The sequence below is a fragment of the Sapajus apella genome, unplaced genomic scaffold (genome assembly GCF_009761245.1).
Source record: "Sapajus apella isolate SASKATOON/1434 unplaced genomic scaffold, GSC_monkey_1.0 scaffold119, whole genome shotgun sequence".
Taxonomy (NCBI): domain Eukaryota; kingdom Metazoa; phylum Chordata; class Mammalia; order Primates; family Cebidae; genus Sapajus; species Sapajus apella.
This window is the reverse complement of record NW_022437059.1, coordinates 1,434,612-1,447,430: the sequence shown is the minus strand read 5'-3', so window position 1 is coordinate 1,447,430 and position 12,819 is coordinate 1,434,612.

The window sequence follows — 12,819 nt, the reverse complement described above, 5'->3', positions numbered from 1 at the left end:
GCTGCCCCAGGGCAGGGACCAGGCCCGATCAAGCTCTACAGTGCTGTCTCCTAGACAAGGTCTGGCATATGGCAGCGTGCAGCAAGGGCTGCTGAACTAAAATCCCAGCTCCATACTGTATTGGAGAGAAACTCTCATAGCGGCTGGGCTGTAGAACTTGTTTTGATGACCATCTGTGACCTTACTCATGTCATTTCATCACCTCCAGCCCCAGCTGCCCCATCTATGAAACAGAGACGATACAGATATACTGGTACAGGTGCAAAATTAGGAGGAAATTTGATGCAGCATGACTTCAAAAGCAAAATATCAGAAGCAACTAAATATCCTCCTTTGGTGTGCTAATTAAACAATGGTACATTCTTACAGTGGAACACTGTGCACTATCAAAAAGAAAGAGGAAGCTCATTATGTACTGACGTGGAATTACCCCTCAGGTTTGTCTTAAGTGAAAAAAGCGGGAGCAGAAGAGTATGTGTGGGATGTTACTATTTGTCTAAGAAGGAGGGAAATATATATATAGATTTGCGTTGAGTTGATTAGGTATTAAAATGTTTGAAAAGGGCTGGGCATAGTGGCTCACACCTGTTATACCAGCAGTTTGGGAGGCCAAGGTGGGCAGATCACCTGAGGTCAGGAGTTCGAGACCAGCCTGGCCAGCATAGTGAAACCCGGTCTCTGCTAAAAATACAAAAAAAAATTTAGCCAGGCATGGTGGTGTGTGCCTGCAATCCCAGCTACTCTGGAGACTGAGGCAGGAAAATCGCTTGAACCGGAATGCGGAGGCTGCACTGAAGCACAGCCACGTCACTGCACTCCAGCCTGGGTGACAGAGCAAGACTCCACCTCAAAAATAAAACAAATAAAATAAAATGTTTGAAGAGATAAACAAGAACAATAGAGGTTACCTACTGGGGGGAAGAAAATGGTTGGATAGTGGACAGAAGAGAGAAGTAGCTTTTTCACTGCATATATTCTATACTTATGATTTTAAAACTACAATACCATATTACTTATATAAAATTAAAAAATTTAAAAGTGAGTATTTCCTGCCCACCGTAATTACATCTTGAGATCAAGTAGGAAGACCAAGTAGACATTGTAAGCAGGGAGCGATGGCTCGCGCCTGTAATCCCAGCACTTCGGAAGGCCAAAACGGGCAGATCACTTGAGGTCAGTAGTTCAAGACCAGCCTGGCCCACATGATGAAATCCCATCTCTACTAAAAATACAAATATTCACCAGGCATGATGGCATGCACCTGTAATCTCAGCTACTCAGGAGGCTGAGGTGAGAGAATTGCTCTACCCCGGGAGACAGAGGTTGCAGTGGGTTGAGATTATGCCATTGCACTCCAGCCTGGGCAACAAAGCAACATTGTCTTAAAAAAAAAAGTAAATATTGTAAAAGCATGTGCTGTTGTTGGAAGATGTAAGCAAGAATGACATTTTGTGGTGAAACTGCTGTCTTCTACTTGAACTAATAATTATAATGAAAAAGATACCTTCCTTTCTCCATTCCCATCTTTCTCCAACACATACTCTCTAGGGGAGCAGTAAGCTTCACTCTCATTTTACAGAATACAGCAGATTGAAAGAAGGGAAGTGACAGCTAATTTGACACATGATCTCATACCTGCTTCTAATACAGAGAGTCCTACACATTAACCTGCCCCTAAAGAGCTTTATAACAGCACCCTCTTCAACAAGAGCCTGCCTACTTCCTATCCTCCCTTTCCGTGCCCCATTCCTACCTTCTCAGAGGCCCTCACTCAATCAGGGTTGAGACAATCTGCCACAGAGTGTCTCAAACATTTCCCTTCAATTCCATACATCATTTTCTTATTAATCTAGTCTGCTGACCTTTCCTCATCCACCTTGCCATCCTCACAGAAACCCCAAGGCTGCAAAATCCAAATAGCAGCCCAATGGCAGGCTCTACACAAAGTTACTAGGTGCTGACTCGAGAACTTGAAACAAACCCCGTCATCAGAATGTGTTACCTATGACGGCCTTCTTACTTCTCATCTTTCTTCCTCTTTGTCAAATGTTTCCAAGAAACCAGAACTGAAGAAGAATGCTAAGGTTTGCTTCTGGAGGGCAGCCAGGTAATGTGTGATAACACCCCAGTGATGTCTGTAGAAAGGGTCTTCTGTGAGAAGGAATTCCACATTCAGTCCTACTCAGTTCAAGGCATGGCTGAAAAGACCGTAATGAAATGATTAAACACATGAACTTTAATATCATTTATTTATTAATTCAACAAATATTTATGCAGTGCTCACTAAATCCTAGGCACTCTACTAGATAATGGCATGCTGGACCCTGATCTCCAAAAACAGAAATTTTTAAAATCCTAATTTAAGCATTTGCCAGTTACCATGGTGTAAATACTCCTACCATCGTCAATATCAAGGTACAAGACATCAGTGAATGCAGAACTGGGAAGAGGTATATGCAATCGGCCATTGTAAGCCAGTACAAGCTGGCTTTGGCAAACCACTGGACAATGAAGAAAATGCACGTAGACTCTACATTAATGAAATTAAGTATAAAACTAACATTTATTGAGTATTGACTATATGCCACATAATATTGTAAGAACTTTATAGACATAAAACATTTAGTCAGCATAAAACACCTGGAAGGTATTGTCATCTAACAACAAAAAACTAAACACATAATCTCAAATTGTGGTAAGTTACATGATGCAAACAAAAAGGGTTAGGGGAGATCACAGATTGAAATGGTTGCCAATTTTCATGGTGTAAATACTCCCACCATGACCAGTTTCAAGCTAACAATGTGACTTCACTTGGTTTGCCATTCCGGAGATTTTACCATATTGCTCTCGTGAGCCAATATGCGCCAGTACAAGCCAGCTCCAGAGTACTACTTGGACAAAAGAAGGAGGAGGACGGGAGGGTGACTCTGGAATGATCACAGGTCTCTGTGGGAGATGGAATTGAAGCAGAGACATGAAAGACAACAAGGTGATAATCTCACGCAGAACTAGGGAGCACCCAGAGAGGCATGAAATGAGGTTAGAGAGAACGGGTAGAGCCGGATCATGTAGCGTCCCTTTGACTGTGGACAGAAGTTTGAAAATTATTCTAAACGCATAGAGACCTCGGTTTAAATTTCAGTTCCACCACTTACTATGTGTGGGATTATGGGAAAGTTCTTTCACTTCTTCAAGACCGGTTTCCTCATGGGTGAAACAGGTTTAATACCTGAAGCCTATTCTCACTACATTATCATAACCAATTCATGAGATGTGTATGTAATGCCTGCCCCACACTGAAGCTGTTGTTATTACTAACCCACAGTACATAATGCCCACTCATGTGAAAAAGAGAGGATTAGGGATAAATGTTTGAGAGCCCTAGAAAATTTGCTCCTTATGAGGTTACTTCAGGATCTCAAGCTCAAAGTCCTACAGGGTCAGGCATATCATACACAATGGATCATGATAGAGACTAAGGCAAACAGACAGCATGCTATCTTCCAAAGGTAGCAGTTATTACAAAGTCCAACATGTTGTAGTCATGTGTAATGAACCCCATGTTGACAAGTCTTCCAATTATTGGGATTTTTACGCGAAATCGCCCCATTTGCAAATGTTGACCCTAGTTCCAATATAAAACACTGTGTAGACCAAACCAAACAAGCCTGCCGGCTACTCATTTGTACCCTCTGCTTTATAGCTACCAATGGGCTCTTTCTCTACCCCAAGAGGACTTGGACTAGCCAAGGAATGCCCCAGACTGCGGACACACAAGGGAAGTTAGGCTGTAAGAGTTACCTTCAAGATGAAAAGGGCAACTCAACTTCCAAGGCAAATGAAATGATTCCATATGTCCCGCAATTCCTAGATGCTCACGAGTTCAGAAATCGCTTTCTGATATATATTAGTTTCAATCCACCGTCTTGTTGTTTTATATTGTTTCTTGTTTCTTTTTTTGAATTTTTAACAAATTGTTTTATTTCTCCTTTTTTGACCTCTACTAATTTGAAGTTATGTACATAGTTTCTGTCATATAACGGGTTGACCTCAAAATTACGACTTGCATTATTAACTTGTTAAATGTTATTGTCTAATGTTAAGTACCTTTATTGCTCCCTCCCAGGCAGTATAAGAACACTAAATATTTTGGTTTTAATTTTATTTTTATAGAAATGAGGTCTCATTTTGTTGCCCTGGCTGGTCTTGAACTCCTGGGCTCAAGTGATCCTCCCACCTTAGCTTCCCAAAGTGCTGGGATTACAGGCATGAGCCGCCCTGCCTGGTTGGGAACCCTAAATATTTTTATTACACATCCCCTGCTCTCCATGGCCAAACCTCACTTTTGTGGTTTTCCATTGTTGCCTGGCTGGAAAGATGATTCTTAGGGCCACTTTGGAAGCAATGTGCTGATAAATGGAGAGTCTTTGCCTGCCCTGGTACCTGAATAAATATGCAGGGAAGGGCTTCGTGCTCTATGTTTACCCACTCTGTACTGTTAGGTGAGGAAGGAATACATTTATGACGGTTAAGGCACTGATATTTTGGGATTTGCTTGTTACAACTGATAACATTATCCTAATTAATATGGATGTTTTTGCCTAGGCACAGTGGCTTACACCTGTAATCCCAGCACTTTGGGAGGCCACTGTGGGCAGATCACCTGAGGTCAGGAGTTCAAAAACAGCCTGGCTAACATGGTGAAACTCCATTTCTACTAAAAACATACACACAAAAAAAATTAGCTGGGTGTGGTGGTGCACGCCTGTAATCCCAGCTACTTGTGAGGCTGAGGGAGGAGAATTGCTCAAACCCAGGAGGCGGAGGTTGCAGTGAGCCAAGATTGCACCATTAAACTCCAGCCTGGGCAACAAGGGCAAAACTCCATCTCAAAAAAATACATAGATAAGATATAGATTTTTCATTGATTGGCAAATGTTTTCATTATTTTGAAATTATCACATTAAAGACGTCATTCCACTGTCTTCTGGTTTCTATTGTTGACATTGAGAAGTCAGCTGTCAGTTCATCTCCTGCTCCTTTGAAAGTAATTTGTCCTTTTTTCTCTAATCGTTCTTTAAAAATTTCCGTGATTCTTTCAATATGTGTCGCTACAAGATAAAGAATAATTCTTTATTTGTAACATAACCACAATATTATCATACAAAATATTAACTGTAATTCCTTAAATCACCAAATAAATATCCCACGTACAAAATTGTAATTGTCTCTCAAATGTCATTTGCTTTTTAAAAACAATGCATTCGTTTAAACCAGTTTTTATGGGGTGCACACATTATGATCAGATTATATATTTTTAGTCTTTTTAATCTATAGGTTCACCCTCCATATTGCTCATTCTCTCTCCTGCTTGCTTGCTTTCTCTGTGTGCGTGATTTTTACATATGTATGTATACGTATATACATACACACACGTATATAAAAATATAAATACAATTTTTTTCTGGCAGTTCATTTTTTTGTTGTTGTTTTGTTTTTTGAGACAAAGTTTCTCTCTTGTTGTCCAGGCTGGAGTGCAATGGTACCATCTCGGCTCACTGCAACCTCCACCTCCCGGGTTCAAGTGATTCTCTTGCCTCAGCCTCCGGAGTAGCTGGGATTACAGGCATGGCATGCACCACCACTCCTGGCTAGCTTTGTATTTTTAGTAAAGACGGGGTTTCTCCTTGTTGGTCAGGCTGGTCTCGAACTCCCGACTTCAGATGATCAACCCACCTCAGCCTCCCAAAGTGCTGGAATTACAGGTGTGAGCCACCGCGCCTGACCAATTCATTTGTTAAAGAAACCTAATTGTCTTATGGAGTTCCCAGAGTCTGCATTTTGATGATAACAGTTTAATGATTTTTTTTGGTCAGATAACTTCATAGATAGTGTTGTATAGAGTGTACAGTACTCTTTCTATGCTCACTTAATGTCTCTATCCATTAGCTCACTGGAAGTTATATCTCATTGGTAGCCCAATTATATCTTATATTGATTTATCAGATGCAATGCCCCTATAAGGATAAACTCCACTTCATCCTTTATTAGTTACCCAGTAGTGCAGTTTAGGAAAGACAGAATACATACATGATTATTTCCTTTATTTACCAGTTTCCAAAAATAAATAAATAAATAGGTTCCCTAGCATCCCCCAAGTGACCAATTTACTTGGCTTTATTGCCATTGTTTTTGTCATTAGAAATGCATAGATTTAAACAGATATGTAGCTTCTATCTATACCTAAGGGTGTAGCCCTTTGAGATTCTGGTTTTAAATAGACATGTCTTATCAGAGCCTCACCTTTGGCAGGTCTTGGGTTTTTACTTCTGTCACTTTAGCCCTATGTTATCACCAAAAATACAGCTCAGTTTGGAAGATTGGAAGTGATGCTCAGGGTAAATACAACTTTGAGTGAAGAGCATGTCTCACTAGATTTTCATTTTCTCCTAGATGTTGACTTATTAATTCCCATCTTAATTGCTTTTTGATATTTTCCAAATATTTAATTTAGTTTTGTGACTATTCTCAGTAGGAAGATTGTTCTGAATTCTTTACTTTTTTTTTTTTTTTTTTTTGAGACAGTCTCGCTCTGTTGCTGAGGCTTGAGTGCAGTGGCGTGATCTTGGCTCACTGCAACCTCCACCTCCCAGGTTCAAGCAATTCTCTGTCTCAGCCTCCCAAGTAGCTGGGATTACAGGTGCCCGCCACCACGCCTGGCTAACTTTTGTATTTTTCGTAGACATGGGGTTTCACCATATTGGTCAGGCTGAGCTCAAACTCATGACCTTAGGTGATCCGCCCACCTTGGCCTCCCAAAGTGCAGGGATTACAGGCGTGAGCCCCCATGCCCGCCCTCTGAATTCTTTAGTCTCCACTAGTGTAAGAATTTACTTCCATTTGTGTTATATATATACACCATGGAGTACTACTCAGCCATAAAAAAAAATACCTTTTACAGTAACTTGGATAGAGCTGGAGGCCACCATTCTAAGTGAAGTTATTCAGAAATGGAAAACCAAATACTGCATGTTCTCACTTATAAACAGGAGCTAAGCTGTGGGTACACAAAGGCATTCAGAGTGATATCATAGACAGTGGAGACTCAGAAGCAGGAGGACAAGTGAAGGGACAGGTGCACTGAAATCTCAATCTTCATCATTATATGATTCATCCATGTAACCAAAACCACTTATACCTCAAAAGCTATTGAAATGAAAAAAATGCTTTAAAGAATTCACTTTCTTCAAGATGCCTTTCCTGACCCAATCCTAACTCCTCAACATCATTTGTAAGACTCTCGATCATCTGACCTCAGTAGGCCTCATCTTCCGCTGCCTTCCCAGTAACCTGTATGTTTGGATTCTACAAATATTTTTCTTCCCTAGCACTCTTTTTTTTTTTTTTTTTTTTGAGATGGAGTTTCGCTCTTGTTACCCAGGCTGGAGTGCAATGGCGCGATCTTGGCTCACCGCAGCCTCCACCTCCTGGGTTCAGGCAATTCTCCTGCCTCAGCCTCCTGAGTAGCTGGGATTACAGGCACACACCACCATGCCCAGCTAATTTTTTGTATTTTTAGTAGAGACGGGGTTTCACCATGTTGACCAGGATGGTCTCGATCTCTTGACCTCGTGATCCACCCGCCTCGGCCTCCCAAAGTGCTGGGATTACAGGCGTGAGCCACCGCGCCCGGCCCTAGCACTCTTTTTAGGCCAGACTTCCTAGCCTTTTCACAGGCAGATTCCTCTGCTAAGAATGCCTTAAATTCCCTAAAATAATGATTAAACCCTATTTTTAATTTTTATTTTATTTTTGAGAAGGAGTCTCAACTCTGTCACCCAGGCTGGAGTGCAGTGGTGCAATCTCGGCTCACTGCAACCTCTGCCTCCCAGGTTCAATGTTTCTCCTGCCTCAGCCTCCCGAGGAACTGGGATTACAGACACCCGCCACTACACCCAGATAATTTTTTGCATTTTTAGTAGAGACTGTGTTTCACCAGGTTAGCTAGGCTGGTCTCGATCTCCTGTCCTCGTGATTCTCCCACCTCGGCCTCCCAAAGTGCTAGGATTACAGGTGTGAGCCACCGCATCCAGCCTTAAACCCTATTTTTTAAAGACTCAACCTAATTATCACTTTTCCTATGCTCCCCAAATATTATATTTATTCCTCCATTTTATCAAGATAAAAGGGGGAGAGGAAGCCAAGGCTGTTATTTAAGGGCTGTGATCAATGGTGTCAAGCGTCTCAAAAAAGTCCAGTGGTCATCAAATACAACCACTGGACCTGACAGAATGGAGGCCACTGGAGGCCGCTGCCCAGGCAGTTCAGAAATACAGTGGGGAAGAAATCCAGACTGAAACACGCTGAAGAAAAATGAGGAGTGGATGTGAGAAATGTCGAATAGTCTTTCAAGGAGCTTGGTAGTGAAGGGGAGCCAGAGGTTAGGTAGGTTTCATGTTTTGTAAATAGAAGATATGCACAAATATGTGAGAGGAAAGAAACAGTAGAAAGAGAGAGGATAAAGATACAGGAGACAAAATGACAATTTCTAACACAAGTTCTCACTGAGACTGGAGGACAAAAGTACGGTGGGAAGGTTTACAAATACAGAGAAACTTAGGGGTTGGGGTGAGCATTAAAATGAGTTATAACTTCATCTTTTTTATTTTCATAAAACAAGAAGGGTTGTGGAGGGGAACACTTGAAGCAAGTGCTATGAGAGAAAGGAGAGGAGTTGATACCTCTCAGAAACACACAGGATCACAGGAAATCAAGCAGAGAGAAGAGATCATGAATTTGTACAGGTTTTAAATTTTGGCCGGGAGCGGTGGCTCACGCCTGTAATCCCAGCACTTTCAGAGGCAGAGACAGGTGGATCACCTGAGGTCAGGGGTTCAAGATCAGCCTGACCAACATGGAGCAAACCCCATTTCTACCAAAAATACAAAATTAGCTGGGCATGGTGGTTCTCCCTCTGCTGCCCAAGCTGGAATGTAGAGGCATGATCTCGGTTCCCTGCAACCTCTGCCTCCCAAGTTCAAGCGATTCTTCTGCCTCAGCCTCCTGAGTAGCTGGGATTACAGGCATGTGCCACCACACTTGGCTAATATTTGTATGTTTTAGTAAAGAAGGGATTTCACCATGTTGGCCAGGCTGGTCTCGAACTCCTGACCTCAAATAATATGCCTCCCAAAGTGCTGGGATTATAGGCATAAGTCACCATGCCCGGCCCTACTCCAACTTTCTTAAAATCAGAGTTAGCATAGTTTGACTTTTTCCACCCTTATTTTAACTAATTTGTGTCTTTACATTTAAAATCAGGTTATTTATTTATTTATTTTTTCTCTTCTGATGGAAGGTAACTATTGATAAAGTGGATGATAGAGTTTGGCTCTGTGTCCCCACCCAAACCCAAGTCTCATGTTGAATTATAATCCCCACATATAGGGGGAGAGGCCTGGTGAGAGGTGACTGAATCATGGGGGCCGTCTTCTCCCTTGCTGTTCTCGTGGTAGTGAGTGAATTCTCCTGAGAATACTTAAGAAACCACTGCCAAATCCAAAGTCATGAAGATATTCCATTCTGTTTTCTTCTAAAAGTTTTATAGTTTTGCCTCTTAAACTTAGTTTTTTTATTCACCTTACCTAATTTTTATATATGGTATAAAGTAAGGGTTTTATCATAAAAGAACGTGAGATTTTTGTCCAACTTCTTTCTTTTGCATGCGAATATCTATTTTTCCCAGCCCTATTTGTTGAAAAGATTGCCCTTTCCTCATTGAATGGTCTTGATACACTTGTCAAACATCAATTGACCACATGTATGAGGGTTTATTTCTTGGGTCTCTATTCTGTTCTATTGGTGTATATGTCTATATGCCAGTACTACTGTTGCTTTGTAGTAAGTTTTGAAATTGAGAAGTTTGAGTCATCTTTGATCTTTTTTGATATTGTTTTGGCTATTGGGGAATCCCTTAAAACTCCAAATAATTTCATCATAAATTTTTCTATTTCCACCAAAAATTCTGCAACAAACTCCCTTGAGATTTCGATAGGAACTGCATTGATTCTGTAGATTGCTTTGGGTAGTGCTGGCGTCTTCACAATATTGCCTTCCAACCCATACACATGGGATGTCTTTCCATTTGTCTAGGTCATTCTTAATTTCTCTCGGCAATGTTTTGTAACTTTTAGTGTACAAGTCTTTTATCTCCTTGATTAAATTCATTCCTAAGTATTTTCTTCTTTTTGATGCTCTTAAAAATAGGATAGTTTTCTTAATTTTATTTTGAAATTCTTCACTCCTAGTGTGTATAAATACAACTGATTTTTGTGTGTTGATTTTATGTCCTGCAACTTTGCTGAACTTGTTTATTAGTTCTAACAATTTCCGTGTACGTATTCTTAAGGTTGTTTACATATAACGTCATATCATCTGCTAATAGAGATAATTTTATTTCTTCCTTTCCAATTTGGATGGCTTTTTCTTACCTAATTGCTTAAACGATCCTCCCCCCTCAGCTTCCTGAGTAGCCGAGACTAGAGGCATGCACCACTATGCCTGGCTAATTGTCTTTGTTTTTTGTAGAGATGGATTCTCACTATATTGCCAAGGCTGGTTTGAACTCCTGGGCTCAAGTGATCCTCCTGCTTCAGCCTCCCAAAATGCTGGGATTACAGGCGTGGGCTGCTGTGCCTGGCCTGTCTTTATTTATTATTTATTTATTTATTTTTGAGACGGAGTCTTGCCCTGTCACCCAGGCTGCAGCGCAGTGGTGCAATCTCGGCTCACTGCAGCCTCTGCCTCCTGGGTTCAAGCGATTCTCCTGCCTCAGCCTACTCAGTAGCTGGGACTACAGGCACACACCACCATGCCCAGCTAAATTTTTCTGTATTTTTTTAGTAGAGACAGTGTTTCACCATATTGGTCAGGCTGGTCCTGTCTTTATTTTTGAAGGACATGTTTGCAGAGTTAAAGGGTTCTAAGTTGACAGGTTTTTTTTCTTCTAATAGTTTAAAGATGTTGCTCCACCATCTTCTAATATGCATTTTTTACAATGAGAAATCAACTTTATATTCTATCTTGATTTTTCTGTATGTAATGTGTGTTTTTTTCCTCTGCTTCCTTCAAAATCTTTTTATCACTTGTTTTAAACAATTGGATTATGATGTTCTTGATGTAGTTTCTTGTGCTTGGGGTTCATTGAGCTTTTTGGAACTGTGGCTTATAGTTTTCATGAAATTTTGAAAACTTTTGTTATTTATTCAGATTTTTTGTTTGTTTCTCTCATCTTGCTCTTCTCCTTTGGAAACTAATTTATGTATAATAGGACACTTGAAGTGTCTCACAGCTCACTGAATCTCTTTTTTTAAGTCTTTTTTTCCCTTTATGTTTCATTTTATATGTTTCTATTGCTATTCTGTAAACTCATTAATCTTTTCTTCTGCTGTATCTAATTTGCTATTAATTCTATCCAGTGTATTTTTCATTTAAAACATTATAGTTTTCATTCCAAGAAGTTCAATTAGGTTCTTTTTACACTTCCTCGTATGTCTATGCCTAACATGCTCAGTCTTTCCTTTAGCATCTTGAGTGTGTGTAATACAGTTATAATAATCCTTTGTGGGTACTAATTCTATCACATGTATTATTTCTGGGTCAGTTTCAATTGATTGATATTTTTCCCCATGGTAGGCAATAATTTCCTTTGCATGCCTGGCAATTTTTTATTGAATACCAGCCATGGTGTTGGTAACGGATACTCAGTGCCACAAAGAAAAATCAGCACTGAGACAAAGGATCTCTCAGCAAGCAATTTTTACTTCCTGGAATGCAGGAAGGGTACTCTCATTAGCCATCTTGCCACAGGAGTACAACAAACAAAGGAAAAGCAGACATATTTATCCCTTACGCATTTGGGGTCGTCCTTACTGCCATGTCTGATCTCCACTGGCAGAGCCAGGCCTCGCAATCTCAACTAAAACCCGATTGCCTAACAACTTAAAACTTTTCTAAACAGGTAAGGCAATGGCAAGCTGGGACATGCCTGTGAGCACTTCCAGCACAGATATCTTGGTTAAAGTACACGAACATAGAATGTACTACGTGCCTGTGAGCATGGCACGTCTAACAGTTACATAGGATAGGGCTTAACAAAGAGTTATTAGCACACTTATGATTTATTCTTTAACAAGAAAGGAAACTTTAAGAGGAACTTTTCTACCTCCCACACATTGTGAGTTTTACTTTGCTGGGTGCTAGATGTTTTTTATTTCCTACATATATTCTTGAATTTTGGCATAGAATGCAGTAAAGTTTCTTAGAAACAGTTTGAACCCTTCAGATTGTTTTTTTAAACTGTGTTAGGTAAAACCAGGACTATATTTATTCTAAGGTTGATTTTTCACCCTCATTATTGAAGCTAGACCTTTCTGTGTACTCTGCCTTACCTCATGAGTTATGAGATCTTTCACTCATAACAGACATTGTTCCTGGCCCTGTGTGAGTGCCAAAAGTTATTCTTTCTTTTTTATTATTATTATTTTTTCGAGAGGGAGCCTTGCTCCATCACCCAGGCTGAAGTGCAATGGCACAATCTCGGCTCACTGCAACCTCTGCCTCCCTGGTTCAAGCAATGCTCATGCCTCAGCCTCCTGAGTAGCTGGAATTGCAGATGTACACCACCATGCCAGGCTAATTTTTGTATTTTTAGTAGAGACGAGTTTTCACCATGTTGGCCAGGCTGGTCTCGAACTCCTGACCTCAAGTGATCCACCCACCTCGGCCTCCCAAAGTGCGGGGACTACAGGTGTGGGC